General features: G+C 36.0%; 1 protein-coding gene and 1 long non-coding RNA gene across 4 annotated transcripts in view; both read left to right on the top strand.

Moving 5' to 3' along the window:
- The window catches only part of STK26 (serine/threonine kinase 26), a 67,910-nt gene that overhangs the window by 8,061 nt on the left and 31,938 nt on the right, over positions 1-27,911 (top strand). The gene's annotated exons all lie outside the window — the stretch shown is intronic.
- Positions 3,042-27,168, top strand: LOC123652582. Its single transcript, XR_006742007.1, has 3 exons — positions 3,042-3,054; positions 6,155-6,167; positions 26,987-27,168. It is a non-coding gene; the product is annotated as an uncharacterized LOC123652582 (long non-coding RNA).

The following is a 27,911-nucleotide window of genomic DNA, read 5'->3' as shown; positions in this document are numbered from 1 at the left end:
CAAAGGTACGGTCAGTTTACATGTTTGTCTTCTATTATTAGGTAAGATACTTGTCCTCCAAACTAGGTTGTACATTTCTTAAAGGCAAGGACCACATATTTTACCATTTTATACCATTAAGTATGAATTATATGTAATTGGCTGAGTGCAGTATAGATTAGACTTTTCTAACTTTTTACCATTCTGTTTCTTTAAGTATACATATTGTGTGATGTTTAAATTATTGTAGTTCATAAAAGCTAGTTTATATGTACACAATGTAGATTTTTTTCTACTTATTAAAATGATTTAAATGTATTATATGTATTATATCTAAGAAAATATACTTGTAAATAACCAACTATTCACACTAAAGCTCTCATTCCCTTACCTTCCAAGGCCTTTGAGGGAATAAGAAGCCTCATTGCTTTCTGTAACTAAGGCTGATTTCAGACAAATTTCTGCCTTTGGGAGAAAAAGAACCTTTTGTACCTGCCCTCTGTTTCCACCCCTCCAAAACAAACAAATAAAAAAAGAAAGTACATTTCTCTCCAGCTGTCACATTAGCAGAGTCTGATAAATTTTGTTCATAGTAAGTTGTTTTTGATTAATGACTTAGTGTATGACTTCTCCCATGGATGTTCATATTTTACAGGGAATAATGCCTTTAAAAAAGGAAATCTAATAGTAAATTTTGGACAGATTGATGATAGTTTTTGACTGAATGATGTTTTTTGTAAGAGTGGTAGTTTTACTTGTTGCTAGAAAATGGGATTAGGAGAACAAAAATTAACACCAATATTAAGTGTGATGCAACAAACTCCTTTTCATTTTTCATCACTGTCTCAAAAAATTTCTACTACAGGAACATATAAAACAATGTGTCTCTGGAGGAATGCCATGTGACAACTCCTTTTTAAAAGAACAAAGAAATCTTACCTAATAATAGACAAACATGTAAATTGACCATACCTTCGTTACACCCACAGCCAATCAGAGTGAGTATGCAAATTAACCCAACAAAGATGGTGGCTAATTTGCATACTTAGATGCCCAGAAGCCTCCATCCAGGAACATCCTTGGCACCCAGATCACTCCAAGGTAGGACCAGCTTGGGCCCTGAGCAGCCTGGGAAGGGCCTGAGCCAGGGGGCTCCTGGGCAGGGCCAAGCCTGTGATTGGAGCCAAGGGGGCAGGGTCAGAGCTGGCCATCTGAAGGAGCTGGGGGACCCGGGCCCCAGGCCAGTGATCAGAGGGAAAAGAAGCCAGCCATTGGAGCGAGGGGGAGCCAGCGATCAGAGCGAGAGGGGAGCCAGGGATTGGAGCAAAAGGGAGCCAGCCATCAGAGTGAGCGGGAGTCAGCCATAGGAAGGAGAGGGAGCCAGAGATGGGGGAGAGGGAGCCAGTGATTGGAGGGAGAGGGAGCCAGTGATTGGAGGGATCTGGGGAGAGGGAGGGCGCAGAAGCTTTAGGCCTGGGCAGGGATGGAGCCGGCAATTGGAGGGAGCTGGAGGGCACCTGCCCAGGCCCCGAGGCTTTAGACCTGAGTAGGGGCAGAGCCTGAGATTGGTGTGAACTGAGTTTCTAACCCACTTGATCTATGTACCTTTTCTGACTGCTCATTGGCTAAGCTCCCTGTATGCCACTAGTAATATTCTTAGTAACTTGGGTATAAGAATCCAAAAATGTGATCCAGGGTTTTTCCACCACACTCCTGGAGAAAAAAAAAACAAAGGTCCACTGCTGGGGGGCTAAGAAATGTCATGTCCTGCCCTAGCCGGGTTGGCTCAGTGAATAATGTGTTGGCCTGCTGACAGCAGGATCTGGGTTTGATTTTGATCAAGGGCATGTACCTAGGTTGCAGGCTCCTCCCTGGCTGGGACCCAGGTCAGGTCTCATGCAGGAGTCAACCAGTCAAAGTGTTCCTCTCACTTTGATGTTGTTCTCTGTCTCTCCCTTTCTCTTCCACATTCTCTAAAAATCAATGAAAATATATCCTCAGGTGAAGATTAAAAAAAGAAAGAAAGAAATGTCATATCCTATGAAAGACACATTTTGAAAATGCCTAAAGAAAGCTGTCATTTTTTCATGGTGAAGGGACTGGAGTCTGTGTTGATTAAAAGACCTTGGTGGTTGTGGTGACTGGCAGTGGCTGCAGCAGTGGGGCTGGTGCCTTCCCCAGACCAGCCCAGTCACCTCCCATAAAGGGAGCAGGTTTAAGCCATCACTAGGACATTCCCTGAGGGTTCCCAGTATGTGAGAGGGGTCAGGCTGGGCTGAGGGACTGGGGTCCCCCCTGTGCACAAATTTCGTGTACTGGGCCCCTTGTCAATAAAATATACACAAATAACATTTTTACTGCATCTGAAGTACATTTCTCATATGGTTGCTTGCCATTTTAGACTAAGGTGTTAGGTGGTAGGAACAACATCTTTGAATTAATGCTTATAGAAATCAAACATTTTCAAAAGATATCAACTAATTCTTCTCAACAATACTATGAAATTCCTCGCAGCAATACTTTTCTAATAGGAAAAGGCCTTCAAATATGGATTAAAAAACAAAATATCAAATTGATGGCCAACTCTATCCACCATTCGCTTTGTTGCCCCTTCCTAAAATTTTATATAATTGAGGAATTATATGATTATATGTGGATCACCTGACTTGCACATTCAAAGAAACTAGGAAACCTAGTACAAAGGAAATCTTGTTTTTCTTCTCTATTCTTACCTCTTCCCCTCCTCCCCCCTCACCAGCATTTACCTCACTGGAGATAGAGGTACCCTCCCACTCAACCTTTTATGGACTTGTTTCAGCATTTTCCTAATAGCATCCTACTGGGCTTTCCTTTCCTTCATTTATCATATGGTCATGGATTAGAATGATCCATGTCCTAAAAAATCAGATTAGCCTATTGGTCTGACATAGCTCTGGATATTCTAGCAAAATTATGGTTCATTCTTCTTTTGAACTAGAGTAAGCAAAATTGTAGACAGTTCAGATGAAAGAGTTGAAAATATTCCAATTTTATATTTAAGTGTCCACTTCTTTCTGGTCAAGTAATTTTAAAAATGTGCTGTTAAGGAAATCCAAAAAATTATGTTTTTGTCTTTTTCTTATGAAAAAAAGGTTTACTGAAAAACTTTTCAACCTTTTTTTGTGTGATACTTGTACAGAGATTGTGTTCTTAGTGATTTTTTTTCTCAAGCCCTTTTCATCTGTTTAAAAACAGTAAGAAAAATAAATATGTAAAACTCTATTAGTTTAAACTCAAATGACTGAAAAAAAGTATGGATTCAAATTCACCATCATTGTACTTTTCAATTTGTTTATTATAGAACAATAGAGTGTCTTGCTAAAGAATAACAGTTGCTTTGAATTATAGAAACAGCTTACCACTACCAAATTAATGAGGTTTTCTTGGATACAACATCCATATCACACTTGATGTGTTAGGGAATTTCTAAGGACACTAGTGAGTTACTCTACCAGGTTTCAAGAGTGCCTAGTAACACAATCCTAGGAGTGAATTTTTGGTGGAAGAAATACTTCAAGAACATCTAGACACATCCAGATTTTTCTTTGAAAATGCATTTTTTGAGTCACGTGGTAGTGCCCTTTTATCCCCTCCCCCAGCTTTCTATTAAGCCATTGGCTTTGGACATATCATTTTACAGTATATTATATCAAACTGGGATTTAATTTGTTGATGCAGAATAGTATAAATAGCACAATAGTGGGTGATAAGGAAGGGATGGGTAACATAGATAATCAGGTGGGGCATAAGTTGTTATTAATGCAATAAATTTGGTGGAAGCTGAGCCAATAGGAATTATAGTCATAATTTCCTCCCAAAGCCTCTGCCTCGTGATTATGTCTGCCCACTGAAGCTAGTAAAGTTTCTCAGCTCTCTGGTCTCAATTTCCTGCCGCCAGTCTTAAATTTAAGCAGAAGCACAAAAGAAACCAATCAGCAAACCATGCACATATGCTACTAAGTATGGTGAAAGAAAATACAACTTTGACCTCTGTGGTTAAGGGGGCATAGTTAGTGTGCCTGGCAGCTTTAGGGAAAGAAGCATATTTCAAATGTATGCTTTTTAATACTGACCTCATGGGAAGGACAGTTAGCAAACCCATTAATTAGGGTCCTATTTGCTTCTCTAGTTTTAGTTCAAATCCTTTGTTTTAGTTTAACTCTGAGCCTTCCTATGTGCCTGTCAGTAAGTAGTAATATATTGACTTTCCCAGGCTGCACTGGTGATCCAGGTTTAATGTTTTTCACGCTTAGTCTGCATAAAATAATGGTGTGATTTAAACTAGAAAAATATTTGCAACAAAGTGTAGAGGTCTAATTTGTATAGGATGAGGTGCTCGATGTCTGTATTTGAGATGCAAAAAATATAAAAGTACCTAAACTCAAGAAGTTTATACTATAACTAGAGGCCTGGTGAAAAAAAAATGTGCACAGGTAGGGTCCCAAGGCCTGGCTGGCAATCAGGGCCTTCTGGATGCCAGCTGGGGCCTCCCTTCCCTGACTACTGGCTGCTGGCAGGGGCCTTCCTTTATTCCACACCACCCTCTGGTAGTCAGCACACATTATAGCAAGCAATCAAACTCCCTGTTTCACAGTCAAACACTAGAGTGGACACTTTGCATGTTTGTTTTTTATAGAGAGAGACTGGAGAAACTTGACATGGGTACATATAGAAATCTAAGAACACAGAGCAATAGTGATGAATTCCAAATAGGATTGAAACTGCCATAGAAGCATTCCAAGGAAGACTGTACTAAGGAAAAGAGCTCTCATTTACGGAGTACCTTTCTGCTAGGTATTCATGCTTTACATCACATGTGTCAAACACAAGGCCCGCGGGCCAAATCCGTCCCGCCAGGCCTTGCAATGTGGCCCGCACCGCGCTGTCATCACTGCACTCCGCTGCGTTTCCATCACAATGACAGTTTATGACTGTTCAGTAAACCATTCGGCCCGCGATTTAGGCTGGATTTTAGATTTTGGCCCCTTCTCTGATTGAGTTCGACACCCCTACTTTACATCACTTCACTACATTGCTTCTAGGCAGGGCAGCCTTCAACAGACCCTTCAAGGAGAATGGGAGATAGACAAGAGAAAAGGACAAAGAGGCACACACAAGGTTCTTTCTATAACAGAGGTTTGAGGTAGGTGCTTATTGCCATGAATGGATAGGACTAAATTGTAAAAGGCCTTGGATACCAAATAGTTTTTTAAATCCTGTCTACAACAAGGAGGTTTGTTTTTTGTTTTTTTGTTTTCAGCAAGAAAGTAAACTGATGAGAGCAATGTGTTTTTTTGTTTGTTTTTGGAGATTGCATTAGGCTTCTAACCCAGCAGGCTGGGTTAGAGAAGTGGAAGGCTATATATACTATGCAAATATTGTAATGGCTCAGGCTATAGAAATAAGGATTTGATGTAGGGCAGTGATGGACAAACCTGAGCATCCACAAGAACCACCTAGAGGGTTTGTTAAAACAAAGATTGTCAGGCCTCAGTTCTGGAACTTCTGGTTCAATAGGTTTGAAGTTGGATCTTGAATTTGCATATCTTATGAGTTCCCAGATGTTCTGCTGGTCTGAGGATCGCTCTGAGCACCACTGAAGGAAGACTAACAGACCATGGTTACTAATTCCATATGGAAAGGGAAGAAATATAAATGGAGAGTAAAGACTCAAAGACATGGCTGAATTTCAAAGAAAATTAGTTCATTTCTAGAAATGTTGACTTTTAAGTGCTGGCCACAAATCCCAGCAGAAGTAATTAGTTACAGGTTTGTTCAAGAGTGAAGATCGATATTGGAGGTGCTGCATGGAAATAGATCGGTGGTCGGCAAACTGTGGCTTATGAGCCACATGCGGCCCCTTGAGTGTGGCTCTTCCACAAAATACCACAGCCTGGATGAGTCTATTTTGAAGAAGTGGCATTAGAAGAAGTTTAAGTTTAAAAATTTTGGCTCTCAAAAGAAATTTCAACCATTGTACTGTTGATATTTGTCTCTGTTGATTAATGAGTTTGCCGACCACTGAAATAAATAGATGAAATTGTGAAGAATTAAAATAACATGATTTTTGCTCTAGCTCATGTTTCTCAGTGGCTAGACCATTGGCCCTCCCTGCCACTCTCTCTAAAATAAATAGATAAATAAATAATGTAACATAACATGCTTTCCAATTATCATTCTAAGAGGCCAAACTCAACATTGTGTTAAATTCTGCAACTTCCAAAATCTCGGTCACCCATCAACTTCTGTTTCTTTGATCCAGGTAGGCTTGAACACTTAGTAAATGCTCCTATCTTCAAATGAAAAACAGTTTTATTAAGAACATGAAATCGCCGAAACCGGTTTGGCTCAGCGGTAGAGCGTCAGTCTGTGGACTGAAATATCCCAGGTTCGATTCCGGTCAAGGGCATGTACATTGGTTGCGGGCACATCCCCGGTAGGGGGTGTGCAGGAGGCAGCTGGTCGATGTTCCTCTCTCATCGGCGTTTCTAGCTCTCTATCTCTCTCCCTTCCTCTCTGTAAAAAATCAATAAAATATATTTTTAAAAAAAGAACATGAAATCTATTTGGTCTTCGAGTTATAAAAATGCAATTTGGCTAACAAAATGCCAGTAAAATAAAATGCCAGTATCATATATTCCAGTAAATTGCAATATTGCCCCTAAATGTAGATATTTTTAAGACTTTTCCCCCCCAATTTTGACATATAGCCAATTTTTATTATTTATAATTCCTTTTCCTCACGCTGTTACTCGCCCTTCCCCTATCCAAGTCCTGGACTTAATAACCCTGGACTGCTATTATGTGAAAACTACCCATTCACAGTGAAAACTTTGGAAACTTGTGTTTACATATGTAAATTCCTGGAGGTGAAAGGAAGTTACTTCTGAATCAATAAGGAAATATCAAGCCACTTCCTAAATGAGCTTTTTGACTCCAGCTTCAGCTCTCTAAAATATTCTCCGTACCTATCAGATTAATGAATTACTGTTTTCCAACAAGTACCATGCAGAAGAGCTCAGAGCTTAGTTAAAACAAAGGATTAGGACTGGAAATGAGAGAAGCAAATAGGGACTATTTAATGTGTTTGCCAACACCTAACAATGTGAACAAACTTGATTACACACCTCATTCATCAGTCTTGGACCTAAGTCACTTCCAATTTCTAAAATGAACACACAACCATTAAAACAAAATTAACCCTCCTAATCAAAGTTTGCCACAAATGAGGGTGATCAAAAGCATGTGCAGAAATGTACCTCTACATTTTAAAGAATATTTAATTATCATTAGAATAAATCCCTTGAGTCCCTGGGAAACTTTAGAGAATACAATTTGTTCAAGTGTAAAAATTCTGATATGTTTACCTAATACCTCTCATCTCTTATGTGGTAGCTGTTTGTTTTACAGGTTACTTTTTTTTCATTATTCTGAGTGGTAGATTAAGTTTTTTTAAAGGAAATTGATGGGTGTGTGTATATATGCACACAAAATATACAGTTGACCCTTGAACAACATGGGAGTTAGGAGAACTGAATCCTGATCAGTCAAAAGTCTGAGTATACCTGTTGACACCCAAAAAACTAACTTCAGTCATCCCTTGGTATGTATGAGGGATTGTTTTCAGAACCTCCCATACAGATACCCAAATCCTCAGGTGCTCAGGGCTCTTATATAAAATGGTGTCGAACAGTGCATTCAGATTGCATATAGTCAGTCCTTCACATCTGAAGATTCTCAACTGTGGATGGAAAATACTGTTTTGCATCCGCCATGGGTTGATTCCATGGATACAGAGGGCAGAGTGTATATTTATTAAATAATATACATATAAATGGACCAGCCCAGTTCAAACTACTTGTTGTTCAAGAGTCAACTGTATATTGTACAATACATGAAATATATTTTATGTCTGAAAACACTTTTAATCTGTTCAAGAAAATAAGGCTCAACATTTGCCTATAGAGTTTTGATCCCTTCTACCAATTTTAGACATAATTCTTTTTTTAAAGTAGAAAAGTGAATTATAGTACTAAAAATGGCTAAAATATAAGATGATCACTAAGTTCAAGAAGCAGAAAATTATAATTTGACAATGTCATTTAAGAAGGTCTTTATATAATGAGAATTCAGTAAAAATTATGCACTCAGTAAAAATTATGGATTTGCTAAATATATTTTATTAGATAGAAATATGTAGGATTCTTTACCCTTTTTAGGAATATTTACTCTAATGTAAATACATATATTTATATGTACCTCAGTCTAAATATGTAATAGGGTTAACAGGGTTTTATACATGTTGCATTTTTATCATGGCTAGTTCTTTCTGCTTTTAATATTTAAATTATTGTTGTTCTTGAAAAAATGGACTCATATCATTCTTACTCTATACAGAATGCAGATAATGGGAAATTACTTTTAATAAAATTAAATGACACTGTTGAGCTATTTTAGTGAATTAGAATTTAATTGAACATTATGTAGAATTATTTTTTCAAGATTCTCAATTTTCTGCTTAATTTCTCACATACAGTTAGCCTTACAGGGTATCATCACAACAAAGGAGCTGTTTTTGATAAATATAAATCAGTTTACCTGTTAGTATAATCAGTGGTATATAGGTATTACATAAATGACTTGTAGTTAACAGAAATTTGTGATCATTGTCTAAGCTCTTATTTTAAAGCTAATATTGTCATAGGTGTGTCATACTGTGTATTCTAAGATGATAGATTATGGAAGGGATGGGGAATTAGATTCTCTTACAGTGATGAAATCTTATATCCAGAGAGCTGCTCTTAAAAAAAACAAAAACAAAAAAACAACTATGTCTTTATGAAAAAAAATGGTGACTGTCAGTGAAAGATCTTTTTTACTGTGTCACTGGCTTCCCAAAGGACACACATAATGAAAACGTGGATTTGAGTAGTTAAACAATGAGTCAATTTCCAGGTTGTCACATAAGTGACACCTCCATGGTCATCTTTTGGGACTGTGATTTCTGGTAATAGCAAGTGAAAAAAACTATTCCTGCTGTTGCTATGGATCTTTTATCTGGTGAGGTTTAGGCATCATTTTGGAGGCTGCAGTGTAAACCTGCTTAGGGAAGGTAGAGTTTCATGATACCAGAGGATTACAGAAAATATTGGTGAGGTAAAAGGTGTTGGACTCTGGAAGAAGAGAAAGACAGTATTTCCAAGGAAGGAGAAAAGTAGTCTTTTGCTTTAAAGATTTGAGAATTCTATTTTTTTAGAATGGGAAATTTCTTTACTTTCTGCAGAGAGGAGGAAAAGCTAACAGAAAAGGAAATTGGGGAGGTAATAGTAATTCATTTCTTTCTTCTTGCTTATGACTTCTGTGATAAGAATTATGCGTACAGAATTGCTTTGGTATGGCAAGAAAATGTCTATAAGAGTATATTTGGTTGAGAGAAAGCTTGTGAAAGACCAGGGGAAAGCTGATATCATAGGAATGGTGATTTCAGCTGCTTTTCTGTTTAAGATGTGCAATTTTGGTGGCATGTGTACTGGGCCAATAAATTGTTTCTGGATGCTTGGAGTCATTTTGGGTGGCTTTTTTTTTCTCTGTAGGCAAAAGGAATACTTTCATTAACAAGGCAAAATGCCCGATTATCACTGTATTATATTTGGCTAATTTAGACTGTTATTGGGGGAGGGAGGTTAAAGAGAAGGAATTGTTCTTCCATATGACTGGACTTATTATTATTTTTACTTTTCCAGTAGGTTCTGGCCTTGAAATTCTCTCTCAGGAAATTATTAAAACAGTTCTTTGGAGCCTTGAAGGCTGAGCAGTATCTCAGATTTATTTTAAAATAAGTTTGCTTAATGACTGTTTAGCACTATTTGATTTATGTCTTGGCTGAGAGAATTCTAAGTGGTATGTTATCCAATTACTTTTTTCCAATAACACTTATGGATACTAAATACTGTATTAATTCTGTTGTTGGCTTTTGACTTTTCAACAATTTAAAAGATATAAATGTCTTCACACTTAAAAAACAAGCGTTGTTTTTCTGCTCAGGGATTACAGCCCCCTGCCCACATTTCTAGATAGAGATAGCTCTCTTCTGTCGTCCATTCACATGCCTGTATTATTTGGGAGGGTGAACTTGTATAACTTAAAAGTGTTTTAATTTGATTACTCTTTGTGTAATTTTGATGACAGTTATAATGTTTGTTTATGAATGAAAGATGAAGCACGGCTTTGGATAATAAAAAAAAACTCGTTTAACTGAAAAGATGATCAGTTTATTGTGAAATAATAATATTATTTAATATGGCCAAGAGCTTGAGAATTTAGTTATTTTTTCTGGTAGGCCACTAACTTGTTTTCTCCTAACTACTAGAATGCAGCATGTAGTGTGCTCTGTTGCTCTGTACTATGAAATAATGCCTGCATACATCTCCTAAAGTGTAAAGTGAGAAGATTGTTTAGCTAACCCTTAAACTCTAAAACTAAGCCTTGAGGATTTCTCTAAGGTGTCTAGACTGTGCTGATATTTACAAAAGATAAGGCACACGTGACTCTATGTAAAAATGATCAGGTATCCATTCCGAGCAAGGTTTGAATTAGATGTAATTAATTTTATACTGAGGCAATAAATGTGTAATTACTTTTCTATTACGTGTAATTAATTTTCTACTAAGAGGCAGTGAAGCTATAACATTTGATTTATGCTTTAGATAAAAATGACAGTTCCCTGGAATTTTGGATTTTAACTTCTTCCTAGTAAATTTTTGAAAGCTAGTATTTTTTACATAATATCATTTTTGTCCAGAAGCATTTTTTGAGCTTTGTTAATTTAATGCAACCCTTTCTCAACCACAATTTTCATCTTAACCACAAAACAGAGAAAATGATTTGAATTAATTTTTTTCTCAATCCTCCCAAAAAAGGCACAACTAAGACCATTCTAGGAGCACTGGAGAGGTTTATATATTATATACAGTGGATTCCTTAGAGCACCAGACAGCAAACCGTAGCTAAATCCTGACTCCAGCCTGCTTGTGTGTAGCCTATAAGCTAAAAATAGTTTTTTACATTTGTGATAGAGTATGTGACAGAGACCGCAGACTGTAACTGGCCCACAAAGCCCAAGACATTTACTCTATGGCCCTCTAGAGAAAAAGTTTGCAGATCCCTGTCTTTAAGGCATGGAACCTATTGAGAATTGCTGATCTAATGAAAGGAAACTTCTTACTAGTATAGTATTTTCTCGAGATTGGGGATGCAGTAAAATAGTAGGAAAGTTTCTTTTTTATTTTGGTAAATAGCTTGTATATTGGTCTCATTATTGTAATGCTTAATTCAAGGAGAGACTCCAGATAATAGTAAAGAGGTAGATATATTTTTGTTTGCTTTCTAGACATAAAATTTTAATGGTTGAATTATATGGAAAGTTGTATTGGTAACTACGAGTGGTAATTTGTAACTTTTTTTTGTAGTTTCTAAAGCAAGAAAATAAGACTGGATAAATTGTATGCAGGAATATAAAGGAGGGCATTGATTGCTGTGATCACTATTTTAAATTAAAAGGCCATATCTATTAGAGAAGGAAAGCGACTAGAGACTGTTAAGTGTCAGATATAATCACATTTGTTTCCTCCTGGGCTGAATAAGTGTCTTCCCCCTACAATTAACATCTCAGGTACCTTGTCAGCAGTAAAGAGAATAGTACTTAATCAAAAATTCATTAAAATTATGAGATCATAATGTGAAATAATCAGGCTCTACCAAATGCCACTTATCTAGTTGATTTAGTGGGGAAGGTGTCATCAGCCTTAAAATGTATATTGGTAAATCAGGAAATTATGAAAGGAGAAAAAGGATAACAGGTATTTGTAATTAGCTACTACTGATTTCCTTTATCTTCATGTACAGTTAATCATGAAGTTCTATTAGTATTTTTGTCTGGAAAATGTCAGACAGCATACCTTTTTTAAATCATGCTATTCTGTCCTTTGTCACTATGTAGAGTCAAGGCAACATGCAGACATGATGCAGCTGCCTGAAATACAGACTTTATTTTCTCAGACTCCTCTAATGAAAGCTTTCAGTGGCTCCCTACTAGCCTGACCAGAAATTCCTAAGAAAGATGAATCAAGCCAGACTACCGAAGTGGGCAGGAAGGCATCACTGGCTAGCTGAGCTGGCTTTGAGACTAGGTAAAAGGAAGATAAAGGAAGAGAATGATATTAGCCAAGGCAAGAAAAGACAAAGGGAGTTCTAAGATTGTGTTTTTCAAAGTTATGGGTCCTTTTGGGGTGAGCAGTGAAGATTTGTTTGCTGAATGGTACTTTCTGATCAGGGCTGTGAATGATAGGGTATGTCATTTCCAGTTGTAGATCACAGATCTTTTTGGGTAGCACACTGCTCAAATCATTTTAATTACTTTGAATTGCTCATAATGCTTATTTTGGTTATGGCAACTGAAGAACTAATTAAGGAACTTGGTCATTTGTCTCCATTTTGAGGTTACTTGTTTGTCATTGCCCATCCCACCTGCAGCTAGAAATCACTCATTATACAGTCAAAGAAATCCAAGTATCTTATAAGGGTTATTTCCAGTCCTAAAACCCTATGGTCTTTTAAAATTCTTAAACAGGCCGAAATCGGCTTGGCTCAGTGGATAGAGCATAGGCCTGCGGACTGAAAAGTCCCAGGTTCGATTCTGGGCAAGGGCATGTACCTTGGTTGTGGGCACATCCCCAGTAGGGGTGTGCAAGAGGCAGCTGATCGATTATTCTCTCTCATCAATGTTTCTAACTCTCTCCCTCTCTCTTCCTCTCTGTAAAAAATCAATAAAATATATTTCAAAAATAAAATAAAATTCTTAAACAGATTATATGTAAATTTTAAAGGAAAAAAAAATCAGATTTTGTACCTATGTTTATATTTCATACTGGATGATGATTATCCTTACAGTTTTATTAAGTTGATTACCAACTGAGCAAGGACTATAAATTTCAACTAATAAAATATATCCTAGCCATAGTTTTTTTATATTTGTTAAAAATTAAAAGTTTCCCCTAACTGGTTTGGCTCAGTGGATAGAGTGTCAGCCTACGGACTGAAAGGTCCCAGGTTCAATTCCCAACAAGGGCATGTACCTTGGTTGCGGGCACATCTCCAGTAGTGGATGTGCAAGAGGCAGCTGATCGATGATTCTCATCAATGAGAGAGAGTCAATAAAATATATTTTAAAAAAATCAATAAAATATATTTTAAAAATAAAATTCTTAAACAGATTATATGTAATTTTTAAAGGAATAAAATTCAGATTTTATACCTATGTTTACATTTCATACTGGATGTTGATTATCCTTACAGTTTTATTAAGTTGATTACCAACTGAGCAAGGACTATAAATTTCAACTAATAAAATATATCCTAACCATAGTTTTTTGATATTTGTTAAAAATTAAAAATTTTGCTGAAACTGGTTTGGCTCAGTGGATAGACTAGAGCGTCGGCCTATAGACTGAAAGGTCCCGGGTTCGATTCCAGTCAAGGGCATGTACCTTGGTTGCGGTCACATCCCCAGTAGGGGGTGTGCAAGAGGCAGCTGATCGATGATTCTCTCTCATCAATGTTTCTAACTCTCTATCCCTCTCTCTTCCTTTCTCTAAAAATATATATATATATATATATATATATATATATATATATATATATATATATATTTTTTTTTTTTTTTTTAAATTAAAAGTTTTGCTCTAGCCAGTTTTGCTCAGTGGATAGAGCATCAGCGTGCAGACTGAAAGGTCCTGGGTTCAATTCTGGTCAAGGGCCCATGCCCAGGTTGTGCTCATCCCTAGTAGGGGTTGTGCAGGAGGCAGCCAATCAATGTTACTCTCTCATCATTGATGTTTCTATCTCTCTCCCTCTCCCTTCCTCTCTGAAAAATATATATATTTTAAGGTTCAACTCATGTTAGTAGATATCTCATAATTTCATTAGCACATCTCCGTTTATTTGAACATTTAAGTTGTCAAATGTTGTGCTTTGGCAACATGAATTTTATAGATTTTAGCAATATCAGCACAGATCAGTGGGTGTAGAAACTGGTGAATTTGTATCATTAGGAATAGGGATTAGGATAGTCACAAGTGCTATTGATGATAAGGTGTGAAGTAGGATAGAGATCAATTTGAGAAAATCCAGTTCAGGAAAAGCTGGTGAACTTTGAGAGGAGATTAATTTTTTTTTTTTTTAAAGAATAGTTCTCTTAGCTTGAATTCTTTGGGAAAATGGAAATATGACATTATTTAGTACCCCCCCCCCCCCCCAATGAACTGATACTCATTGTGCAAGGGAAAGAGAATAACAATAATAAAATCATCATTAGTGAGAATATTAAAAACCTAGCCCCTGTTTTATTAATATAGCAAATTTTTTTCATGTAAGCTTATGTCTCATATATGTTTGGTGCACTACGGTTCTGCATGCAGAACTAACTTTTATTCCCATTAGTAGTAGTAGTAGTAGTAATACTTCTTACCTTGGGTCTTAGGTTTAACTATTGCATAAGCATGCACAAACCCACATATCCCTTTTTACTTTGTTTCTGAGTTAATTCTTGTTTATTAATGCACTGTTTCAAATCTCTTAAAGCAGTAGATAGGTCATTAAAAAATAACAATAAGCGTTATTTTTTAGCACTGCACCCATATGCACATATAGACACTCTGATAATATTTTTCACTTTTGAAAAATGAAAAATAGATTGTTGAAAACATTAGAGACCATTCTTTTAGAATAATCTATAATCTCCTCTTTGCTCCATTATTAGTCTTTGTCAAGATTAAAATTGTTTGCTATTGACCACATCAAGCTATTAGTGTCATTTTCTTGAGATCATAGAATGTTAAAGCCAGCAGATCCCAAGAGATAATTTTCCTTAGTCCTAAGATTCCATTCAGTAACTTCTTGCAAATACTATTTGATTAAATTTGTTCAAAGTATAGATTTGATTAAAGAGGGAAATTATACTGCAGCCACTTTCTCATTAAGAATGAAAAGGTAAGTCTATATAAAATCCCACTTTTTCAATCAGTGTTAATTTTCTGAAAGAACTCATGGTGTTAATAATTTAGTGCTGTGCTTACAAGCTTCAAATCTATTGATTTTAATTGGAGTTTTGCATCTAGAAGGAAGATAGGCAGTGAAAAAAAATCAATTTTGTTTCAATCCAATGCATTTTAATAAGTGAGCTAAAGATTCACCATAACATTATCTGTGATAGTTCGATATTCTCTATTAGGGGTCTCTGCTTTAGATTCTCTACAAAGGTATTTATTTCTGAAAGCACTGGAATGACATCCTTTAATGACATCCTCCAGTATGGATAGCATAAAATCAGGCTCTCAGTGTCCATCATGTTAAAGTGCCCTATGTGGATTTGATTAAATAATGGCCTGAATAAATTAGGATACCTATTTTATAATTTATATATTAGTAGAATCTTTGTCTTCCTTTCACTGTATGACCTTGTCCCCTTTCCAAATTAATATTTTATAGTTAGAGCTTGTTATCAATCCCAGGTCATATTTATGTAACTTCCTGTCTAGTCAGAAATAATCCCTTTAATTTTAACATTAATGCTATGGTTAAACCTGATCCCTGATTGAATTGCGGATTTCTAGATGTGTTTAGCCCAACTAAATTGAAATGTAAAGCAAAGTGATACACAGACTGTGTCTCTTTGAGGCCTCTAATCTTTGCATTCACATATGAAATCATACTGGTCTCTATAGAACAAAGAGTAGTCTTGTGGCTCTGGTTAATAGTGATTGCAGATGTGCTTTCAAAATCAGATTTGCATATAGCACTGATATGCATCCTTGTGTTTATGGCTACTACCAACTTTCTTTGGGGTATAGCTCCATATTATTTCAAAACCTGTTGTTCTCTGCACACTAAAGAGCTGGAGAATACTAGTATTATGCTAAGTGAAATAAGCCAGTCAGAGAATGACAAGTACCAGGTGATTTCACTTATATGTAGAATCTAATGAACAATATAAACTAACAAACCAAATAGAAACAGACTCGGATACAAAGAACAGATTGCAGCTGTCAAAGGGAAGGGGTGATAAGGGTGAGTGAAAAAGATGAAGTGATTAAGCAAAAAAACCCCAAAACTCATAGACAACAGTATGGTTGCCAGAGGAAAAGGGGAATGGAGGTAGGTAGAAGAGGTTAAAGGAGGAATAAATGATAATGGAAGGAGACTTGACTTGGAGTGGTGAACATACCATACCATATATAGAAAATGTATGATAGATTTGTGCACTTGAAATCTATATAATTTTATTAACCAAAGTCACTCCAATAAATTTAACTTAAAAATAGCTCTTCAAGCCAGAGGAAAAATATATTTTAGAATATAATAGAAGTAATCCTGTTATTTGCAGATTTTTAAATATTTCTTACAACTTTTGTGATATCATACTATGTTAGTATAGTTTTGATAATATTATTATACTTAAAATCCTTTTTTCTTAAAATAATGTCTTTTGCATGTAATATTTATATTGAGATTATTTTTCTTGAATAATTGGTGTTTATTGCATGTAACATTATTATATTTAACATTGTTTTTTCTTGAGATATTAAAAAAGAGCTCTTCAGTAGAAAGAAAAAAAAATCTCAAAGTTGTCACTTTGGAAAGTTTTTATTATGTCAATCACACATGAGAAAGGGTATTGCCTTAGAATTTCATACCTATTTTAATATCCTTTGGTTTATTGAATGTAATCTCCTTGCACCAAAAGTCAGAAATAAAATATTAAATTAAAGGACAACCTCATGTCAATGATTTCATCTTAGAAAGGCCTCCAGGTAAACACCCAGCATATATCCAAGACCCACAGTATACAAAGCACTATACTGGGTCCTGAGGTGCTCAGGGTAGATAGTGCTTAGTAAGAGATCCCCAACCTTAATGTGTTTACTCATTAGAAAACAGAAAGGGAAAAAAAAACACATGAAAAGCTCATGGCAATGAAATAGAATGCAAGGATAATAAAATGTGTGCTGTAATAAAACTTAAAGCAAAGAACTGTGGGAGGGCAAAAGAAGAAGCAACTTACTGTTTTGGTGATTAACTTCCCCTTCAGAGTTGGAGAGCTAGTTTTTTTAATAAGGATGAAGAATTTCCATCTCAGAGATGGAAGATGCTGACAATGCCTGGCCACACTAGCAGTCAGAAGCTGTGCATTGCTGCAGGTTGCCCAGGACCAAACCAGGGAGGGTTGGACCTGCATTACCACAATTTGTCCACCATCCAGAACTGAAATATTATTGCTGACAAGAACACATAAGGAACTAGGATTCAAAAGAACTGTTGGCCCAGAAAGAAACTCACTACAGACTGATTCATTTGCCTCTCAGCATAACCATTATTGCTTGTCTCGTTTTCAGTTCTTATAAGTGTATTTCTAGTATCACATGATCTCACTCATCTAGGGGAAATAACAAACAACATAAACTGATGAACAAAAACAGACCCAGAGGCAGGGAAGCATCGATCAGACTGTCAAACCTCAGAGGGAAGGTAGGGTGGGGGTAAGGGGTAGAGATCAACCAAAGGACTTGTGTGCATGCATATAAGCCTAACCAGAGAGGTCATGGACACCAGGGGGTGGGACATGCGTGAGGAGGGGTTTGGGATGGGAATGGGGGATGAGGACAAAATATGTGATACCTTAATCAATAAAGAATTTTTTTAAAAAGGATGAAGAATTTTCAGAGATGGAGGAGAGATAGTTATTGTCGATGGAAAAAATGGCATAACTCAAAGGCTCAAAAGTAAAAAAAAAAAAAAAAAGTAGAATTGTCTTCCAGTGAAACATTACGTTTAAGTTTGAATGACTAACTGCTACTCACTGAAGCCTTGGATTGGATATATGGTTAAGACATCCCTGAAATTTCTCCTCTGGGCACTTAATTGTTGGATGTTGTGCTTCTGTATATGGTCAGGTATAAACCAGGTTACTTTCTGAATGCTACTTTTTATTTATGAATTTACAATTGAAGGAGAAGAAGACTAATAGAAGCTTAGCCCTTGTATAACCTAAATCCTGGCTTCAATTGACTTCCTTGGAGCAGCCATTCATAAAATGGGATGTTTCTTTCCCCTTCCCCATGGATATAATTAAAGTTTTAGTAAAAAAGACAAAATTAGTTATTTCCTTTAAGAGGTCTTAGATACAGAGATATTTTACATGGCTAAATAAAATAATCTGACATTTCTACTTTCAATTAAAATAACAGGAATTTAAAGATCTATCTAGGAAACGGAGCTAATAAAAGTGCTGCATAGTAAAACATGGTTTCTTGCTTGAGGATTTCTAAGGTGGAGACTTCTATGGTTAAATTTCTTATCCCACCTGTATTTCATTTTCTTGAGAAAAATGTGGTATGTGTGAAGTGATAATAGAATCAAAGAAATGTTTCATTCTTCTTTTCTGGATTATAAATTGAACTATTTTACAAAAATATATAAAGAAATGCATTCTTCAACCAAAGAACTTAAATGCATAAATATAAGAATAACCAATAGAGGCAAAACATTGGGCATTGAGAGCATGTATGGGGGGGGGGGTGGGCAATAGTAATATATGTACACATATAATACCTTAATAATAGAAAATAAAAAAATTTAAAAATTAAAAAAAGAAATGCATTCCTCACATCCTAGAATGTGTCCCACTTACTTCATTTCCCCTCCTCTGATCTGAGCTTGGGTAAACAGAAGAATCCAAGTTAGGAGACAGAAGAAGTGCTTCTCTTATTCTGAGGAGGATTTAATATGAATATTACCAATTATTCTTTTCATAAGGATGAAATAAACTCAAAATAATGAATTAGGAGAAATTCCTCAAATGGTATTATTCATACAACCATGTCAAAACCTTTTGTAATAAATTTAATGATGTTATCCTTTATGAAAACATTTGCATAATAAGTATTTTTGCTAATGTGCATTTAAAAATAGGAATAATAAAATAAAGAGATGAAAAAGTACTTATAAATTTAATTTAATTTCTGCCTTATAAACACATTTTTCTTGTTGCTATGCACAATACTGCTGAAAGTTTACACCATTGCCTTAAGAATAGAAAATAATAGTGTGTGAGATTTTTCACTTTATGCTTTACCATTAAGACCAGGGCTACCTTGCTGTTGCCTCATCCATCTCAAAACTGTTTTTGAAGTGAGTGAATAAAGACAGGAACTCAACTGTGAGTTGATAAAACACTATCTGATTACCAGAAAGAAGCACAGGGCTGTTGTAACTACACCTTATTTATATCATTGAATATACATAAAATCAGACAATTTGGCTGCTACTTTATGTTGCAAAAACCTTTGAGAGATGTAAAAATGTGAGTATGCCACGAAATAAGTAAACTAAGATATTTCCTTTATTGTGTTTAGATAAATATTTTGAGCACTCATGAGCATGGAAATTAAAAACAACAAAAACTTGACAACTTAAAGAAAGTTAACTACAAGCCAAATTCTTCATATTTAATTTTGAAACATATACAGACCTACTTAATTTTTATCTTAAGTTTTATTCTATTATATGCAAAATATAGTGAGACTACATATTTTATTTCAGAAATATGGATCACTGAGGTCTCTTAAGAATCCATAAAATTTTATCACATACTTATAATATGAACATGAGGTTGTACAAAGTAGAGAAATACTCTTCTAATATCACATTTTTCAAAAGTTTAGAAAAACTAATTAGTTTTTTAATCTTTCTCATTAAAATAATCTGAGTATTCACTTGGTCATTTGAATAATTCTTTGCTTATATACAACGTGCTACACAAATATTTTTATTCTTGGAAAATGTGATCAATTTGAGGGTCTTTTTTTTTTTTAACAGAACTGAAAATCTTAGTGTTAAGGGTTACTGAAGTCTACAGTAAATCACTGATGAAGCTGGAATTGGAGCTATTGGTTTCTGGACATTGGTCCTATGGAAATTATGGTGCAAAATACCATCCCTTCCTTGCCTCCTATACTCTAAAAGTTAGCCCATTCCAGTCTAGTTACTGACAAGGAAAAAATGGACCAAGTACAGTAACCTTGACAAAAAGTCAAGATAACATATAGCTCACTTCTCTGTAAGACTGTAACATAAAATATTTGGTAATTGTGCATATAAACAGGGACCAACTAATCACAGAGTAGTTCAATAATTATAAGTAATCATATAATTTAAAGAATATGAAAGTCCTGTTCTACGTTTTTCAAAATTTTGTTTCAATTTTTTAAATTATTGAGATGTAGGGCCATTTCTAAGTAGACATTTGAGCAGTATGATTTCTTTATGATAGAAAATAATTTTGGTTTTATAGAAAAAGAATATATTTTAAGTTACAATTTAACCTAAACTGTAGTGATTTTTTTAAAAGTAAGGAATACTAGGTTCAAGTTTGAGCTTTGACACTAATGAACCGCTTTAGAACTTTGTACAATTTATAACCTCTCTAGGCTACAGGTTTGTTTATTTTTTTCACTATAAAAATAAATTTTGTACCAGATATTTGCTAAGTACCTGTTTATCTCAAAGAGTCGATAGTTCTTTTAATTCCAAGATTTATTTTTCCATCCATTACCTTTCTCTACTTCTAACATCATTTTGACATAAATAGCCTTAAATTTCATAGTTTCCAGTTGGTAGTATTAGCCTAGGACACACCAGGTACACAATAGGTAAATGCTATTTGTTGGTGGTGGTGATAAGGAATTGGATCAAATGACCTAAATTTCCTTCTAACTCTAAAAGCCTGTGATTGTTATAGTTCTATCCGGGGGAAACTCAGTTGTGCTTGGATTATATAAAATACTTTAAAAAGTTATTATCCTTCAATCTTGAATACAAGCAGTACTAAGAGGTATATGTCTGTTGATTTTAACCTTTATTTTTTCTGGCAGTATCTTGATTAGGAAGCACTCATCAGACTTATAAGGCAATGTCCATGGGCAAATGAACAATCTTAAAATCTTATCTGGAGTAAAACCAAGATGGCAGCATAGGTAAACACCTAAATTGCTGCCTCACACAACAATTTCAAAACTACAACTAAAAGAATGGACATAATACAGAACCACAGAAAAGCTGAAGCTTGATGTGTAGAAATTCTACAACTAGAAGGAGAGAGGAAAGCACCAGAGAATCAGAGGAGCTGCAAAGGACTGAAGTATGGAGACACACGCGCAGGGAGGAAGGGCAGTTGACTGTCTGGCTGGCTCTCTCTGGTGGGAGAGGGAAGGAAGCCCCTGACTGCACTGAACCCCAGTTCCAACTGCACTTAACCCCAGTTCCAGGTGAAACCCCATGGACCCAGGCTCATACGGGAGGAGTCGGGACTATCAGATAGAGAGAAAGGCACACGGAGACTCGAGGAAGCCACGGTAGGCAGGAGTCTGGAGGTGAGTTTGAGCGAGTGCACAAAGAGAAGATTGACTAGTGAGGTTGCTGCTAGCTCTCCCTAGCAGAAGGGAGTTGGAAGCTCATGACTGCATGGAACCCCAGTTTCTACTGCACTGTACTCCAGTTCCAGGTGAGCCTGGGGGAATCTGGACTGTCAGGCAGAAACTCAGGGGAGCCATGGAAGGCAGAGGTCTGGAGGCATGTGTACAAGGGCAGGGCTGACAGGAAGCCAAGACTGTCTGCTTAGCTCTGAGACTCCACCCCATCCAAGCTGACAGAGGCTTTTGCAATTTTGCAAGTCTAGTCCTATAAGGCTGTCTCCAGCACAGGTCTCCTGGTGTAGACACAGCTGATACAGATAGCCAATTGGCCTGGATGTCAGTTCCTCCCAGCGATATCAACAACAATCAAGATTTAACTACAGCAAGGCTTTACACACAGACAACAAAGGGGTGCACCAAGAGTGTCCACCTCAGGTGACTGGGAAGCTGACAAAGCTACCCTACCAACTCAGGGAAGCAGTGAAAATGAGGAGACAAGGAAACACATCACAAACAAAAGAAATGGAGGAAAACAAACATCTGGATATAGAATTCAAAACCACATTTATTATATAAGGTTTTTATAGAATTTCCTAGAAAAGGCCTATCAATTTAGCCAGACCCTTGAGGATATGAAAAAGGACCAACTAGAAATTAAACATACACTGACTGAAATTTAAAAAATATATAATATACAGAGACCCAACAGCAGACTAAAGGATCACAAGAATGAAGTCAAAGATTTGAAATTCAAAGAAGTAAAAAACAAAAACAAAAACAAAAAAAAAACAAAAAAAAAACAACAACAACAAAAAAAAAACACTCAACAGCTGAAATCGGTTTGGCTCAGTGGATAGAGTGTTGGCTTGGGGACTGAAAGGTCCCAGGTTCGATTCCGGTCAAGGGCATGTACCTTGGTTGCGGGCACATCCCCAGTAGGGGATGTGCAAGAGGCAGCTGATCTATGATTCTCTCTCATCGAAGTTTCTAACTATCTGTACCTCTCTCTTCCTCTCTGAAAAATCAATAAAATATATTAAAAACAAAAACAAAACAAAAAACACTCAACAAAAGCAAAAAGAAAAGAAATCCAAAAAGTTGAAGATATTGTGAGAAGCCCCTGGCATGCCAACATCAGAATTATGGGGGTGCTAGTAGAAGAGAGAGAGCAAGATACTGAAAACATATTTGAAGAAATAATGACTGAAACTTCCCCTACCTGGTGAAAGAAATAGACTTCCAAGTCCAGGAAGCGCAGAGAACCCCAAACAAAAGGAATCCAAAGAGGATCACACCAAGACACATCATAATTAAAAGGCCAACGACATGACCTCACTCATTTATGGATAATAAAGAACATTATAAACTGATGAACCAAAAGATAGATATAGAGACAGTAAAGCAACAAGCAGACTGTCAAATTACAGCAGGGAGGGTAGGGAGATCTGGGGGAGATAATAGATCAACTGAAGGACTCGTATACATGCATGTAAGTACAACCAATGGACACAAAACTCTGGGGAGGGAGGGTATGTATAAGAGGGGGGGCAATGTTAAAATATGTACACAGATAATAATTTAATTAAAAAAACGTTTAAAAAATTAAAAATTAAAAAATGTTTAAAAAAATGAAAATAAAATAAAATGCCAAGGACAAAAGACAAAGAGAGAATATTAAAAACAACAAGGGAAAACCAGTTAATTACCTACAAGGGAGCACCCATACGATTGTCAGCTGATTTCTCAACAGAAACTATGCAGGCCAGACAGGAGTGGCAGGAAATATTCAAAGTGATGAATAGCAAGAACCTACATCCAAGATTATTCTACCCAGAAAAGCTATCATTAAGAATTGAAGGTTAGACAACCTCCGTGATTGTCAGGGCATCCTGAATTCATTGCAGGTCACCCCTGTTGTTACCTCTTGAGAACTAGAATGGATAAGAGGTCTTCCTTTCTAAGCTTTGATGTCATTAGCACAGTTTTTTGCTCATTATTTCCTGTATACCCCTCCTCATCAATGATAGGCCTTTACATGTAATCAGTCTTTGTAAAAATGCAAACAGTATCTTATAGCTAAGAGCATTCATAGAATAGGTTTTATCAAGGTAGGGAAGATATAGGAAAATGTAGTTTGAGGTCAGCCTTGCTCAGCTTGGTTTATAGTTCTTCAAGGTTGTTTTGGAACACCTGAGGTCAACTCTTTCTGATAAAATTATCTGAGAAATCTATCCCTCTTCCCTAAATTTATTATGTTTTCACTATCAACTCCAGACTAAAAGTCTGGCTGAGCTACCTCAGATTCAAAGAAACTAGATTTGTTACATTTTGTTCTTGCCATCCTTTGGCTCTCTGGGTCTCCATTCTGCTTAGAACGCTAGGGAGAATTCTAACTCTGTCTACGTTTTCTTGTTTCTCCTGATCATCTGTTCTTAATGCCTACTGATGGGGTTCAAGACAGGCTACCTCAAAGTATGGCACCATGGCATATTGGATATTTTAAACTGAAGGAGTTTGAGAAAATGACAGAAGAAGAAAGGTTACTTTACTTATTCTCCCACACCATCCTCCCCACATACCTCCCTGCTCTACTTCCTGAAACTGGTCTTAAGACCCTCTGTGAGAGGGACTCTCCCTATTCCAGGAGAAAAGAAGCATCTGTATCTCCTAAGACGGGGACACCAGGAAGAATCTGAACAAATAGACCTTGCTAAGTTTCCTTCAGTTTATGACACTTAGCTCACATCTTTCTACAACTTTACAATTCTTCATCAAACCTAACAAAAATACACAGGTTTAACCATTTCTTGAGTCTTTATTTCCTTATGGAGGCTCTGGTGTCATGTAAAACTTATGTTAAATAGATTTATATAATTTTCTTATGTTCATCTGTCTGTCAGTTTAATGTTCAGATCCAACCAGGGACCCTACGAAGGTTGAAGAGACCTTTTTGATTTTTTTCTCCCCTACATTGCCCTCCACAGTTTTTACCCATTTTCTACTAGCTAACTAAAACTAAACTTTTACTCTTTGTCAATGTTGACTGTTACCTCAAAACTATCATTCATTAAATCTTAAGCTATTATGCTGGGTTAAAAAAAAAAAAAGTTCAAGAGTCCTCGCTGGTTTGGCTCAGTAGATAGAGGGCCAGCCTGTGAATTGAAGGGTCCTGGGTTTGATTCCAGTCAAGAGCACATGCCCGGTTTGTGGGCTCCATCCCCACTAGGGTGCATGCAGGAGCCAGCCAACCAATGATTCTCTCTCATCATTGATGTTGCTATCTCTCTCTTCCTCTCTCTTTCTCTTTGAAATCAATTTTTTTTAAGTTCAAGAATACATACACAAAATGTAGAGAACACATTGTGTATATTTTGGTAAATATTGTTTCTTGTCTTATTTTAGGGTACTTTTATTGGTAGAGATGTGTCCATATTGAAGACCTAATTTTTGAAACATAGGTACATATATATATAAATATTAAGGTGTTCTTGGTTTTATTTTCATTTCCAAGCTGTCCTCTTAAACAGTCAAAGTTAGAAGAGAGCCACAGGCTTACCTGGAAAAAAATAGTGGTAATGAGTTCCATATAATCAATAATATAAATTCAATATCTGCCTGCTTACTGGTTCCCAAATGCTAATCTTAAAACTGGGGCCAAAATGACTATATGAAAAATATTTTTGAGTACTTTTAAAAAACATACTGATTGCTGGGTCCAATTTCAGAGATTCTGAATCAATAGTTTTGGAATGAGTCCTAGGTATCTGCATTTAAAAAGTTGTATTGGTGATTCCTTATGTGCAGTCAGGACTGGAGGGCACTTAGAGAACCCTCAAAAGTTCTTTCACCTGCTGATTTTGTGATTTAAGTATGCAAGTAGTCTTCTTTCATCTGCCCCTGACTTTACACAGGAGACAAACAAAATTACCATCTTAAGTTTTTCCCTTTTGGACTTACTAAGAGTATTTCCATACTAAAAGTTGTCATCGTTGTTATTTTATTAATATTATGATATGTCCGCTTCAGACTTAAATTTGTAACAATGTACTTATAGCTAAAAAGATAAATTTCAAGCAAAGGAAAGATAAAGACAGTGAAAGAATAATGTGAATGTCCTGAGGTGGATCTGTGAGATTTTTATTTTCACAGACCTGTTTTTGTGATAAATTGGCTACCATTCATTGTAAATCAATATGACATTAATTAGCCATTCTTCCTATTTGCTGCTTTAGAACTTAGAGCTCCTTTCTGAGCTACAGCTTTGAGAAGGTATTACAAATATAGATATAATAATAAACTGCAATCTTGCAGTAGCAATAGAACGATTTGGGAATTTTAATAGTCTTAAAAGAATATTTGATTTGAGTGGGAAGGAAACTGACTTCACTTTCTTAGAGGCTCTGAAGAAGAATGATGTGAATAAGATTGGGAAAATCAAGAAACAACAAGAAAGCCCACTGCGTGGGAGAACATATTTGTCAATGATATCTCCAATAAGGGATTAATCTCCAAAATTTACAAAGAGCTCATACAACTTATCAAAAAGAAGATAAGCAATTCAATCAAAAAAAAAGGTGGGGGGGCAAAGGGCCTATATAGACACTTTTGGAAAATGGACATACAGAAGGCCAAGAGACATGTGAAAATGTGCTCAAAGTCACTGATCTTCTGAGAGATGCAAATCAAAATAACAATGAGGTACCATCTCACACCTGTCAGAATGGCTATCATCCACAAATCACAAAGGAAAAGTGCTGGCAAGGATGCGAAGAAAAAGGAACCCTGTTGCATTGCTGGTGGGAATGCAGACTGGTACAGCCACTGTGGAGAACAGTATGGAGTTTCCTCAAAAAATTAAAAATGGAACTGCCATTTGACCCAATAATCCCACTTCTATGAATATATCCCAAGAAAACAGAAACACCAATCAGAAAGGATATATGCACCCCTATGTTATTAGCACAGTTCACCATAGCTAAGATTTGGAAACAGCCTAAGTGCCCATCAGCAGATAAGTGGATTAAAAACTGTGGTATATCTACACAATGGGATACTATCAATACACTGCTATAAAAAAAGAAGGAATTCTTACCATTTGTAACAACATGGATGGACCTTGAGAACATTATGCTAAGTGAAATAAATCAGACAGAAAAGGCTAAAAACCATATAACTTCACTCATATGTGGGATATAAAACAAACTTATGAACACAAATAGAGTGGTGGTTGGCAGAGGGAAGGGGGTGGGGGAGAAAGAGGTCCTAATATGAGGTGACAGGAGAAGATTTGACTTTAGGTGGTGGGCACACAGAGCAATATACAGATTTTGTAACATAGAAACCCAAACCTAAAACCTATATGATCATATTAACCAATATCACTCCAATAAATTTAATTTAAAAAGTAGGAAGGAAGGAAGGAAAGGAGGGAGGGAGGGAAGGAGGAAGATTAGGATTTAATACAACATTTTTTTGTAGAGCATAAAATGTTCTCTATAACCAAGTTTAATCTACTTCCTAGTTGACAGTGTATCAGAAAGTACATATTATGTATTTTTTTAAAATTATGGTATATATCCAATTTTTAAATTTGTTTTATAGTTATGTCAGAAAGGCTGAAAGCTTTTTCCTTTTTTTTAAATTTCCTTATTGATTATAATATCACACAATTGTCCTCATTCCCCCATTCCCATCCCAAACCCCTCCCCATTTTAAGGCAATTATAAGTTTTCAAGTTACTCAAAATTAGTTTACTGGAATGATAATGAATCTATTTGGTTATAATATTGCAGAGAATTTGATGAGAGAAAAAAGTGAACTTTAATGATTACTTTGTGTAATAAAAGAAGACATAAGGGAACATGCTAACTCTATAATTGTCTCCTCAATTTATGACTAGGTAAGGTTGTAAATGAACAGATGATCTGGGTTCAACTGTCAAATTAAATATAGATAGCTACCAGAACTAGCTAATATTCTCCTATATTTTGGAGGAACTAAAAGTAAAGTTTTAGGTACAGAATAATAAATCACTTAAATATAAATTAATAACATGCCTTTGGAGAAGGTTTGTAGATCTTGTGTTCTACTTGATTAGAAAGATGTACAGTATTAAGCGATATGAGTTTAAGTAGGCACATAAAGGTGTCTTGTGGGCATAAAATTTTAGTTAAAAGTTGTATATGATAAGATAAAGGATGATTTTGAATCAGGAAAGGACAGTGATTTATAAATCTAAGCCATGCCTATATTTTTATTAAAACATATGCTTGGCTACAAATTTTATGTGGACTTACTCTGGATTCCCAGTGTGAGATAAGTTGTGAAAGTTCAATATATTGCCATTTCCTAATGAGTACTAGCAATTAT

This window comes from Pipistrellus kuhlii, unplaced genomic scaffold (assembly GCF_014108245.1).
Source record: "Pipistrellus kuhlii isolate mPipKuh1 unplaced genomic scaffold, mPipKuh1.p scaffold_m20_p_19, whole genome shotgun sequence".
Classification (NCBI taxonomy): Eukaryota; Metazoa; Chordata; class Mammalia; order Chiroptera; family Vespertilionidae; genus Pipistrellus; species Pipistrellus kuhlii.
The sequence above is the reverse complement of the archived record's forward strand: the minus strand, read 5'-3'. Positions and strand labels throughout refer to the sequence as shown.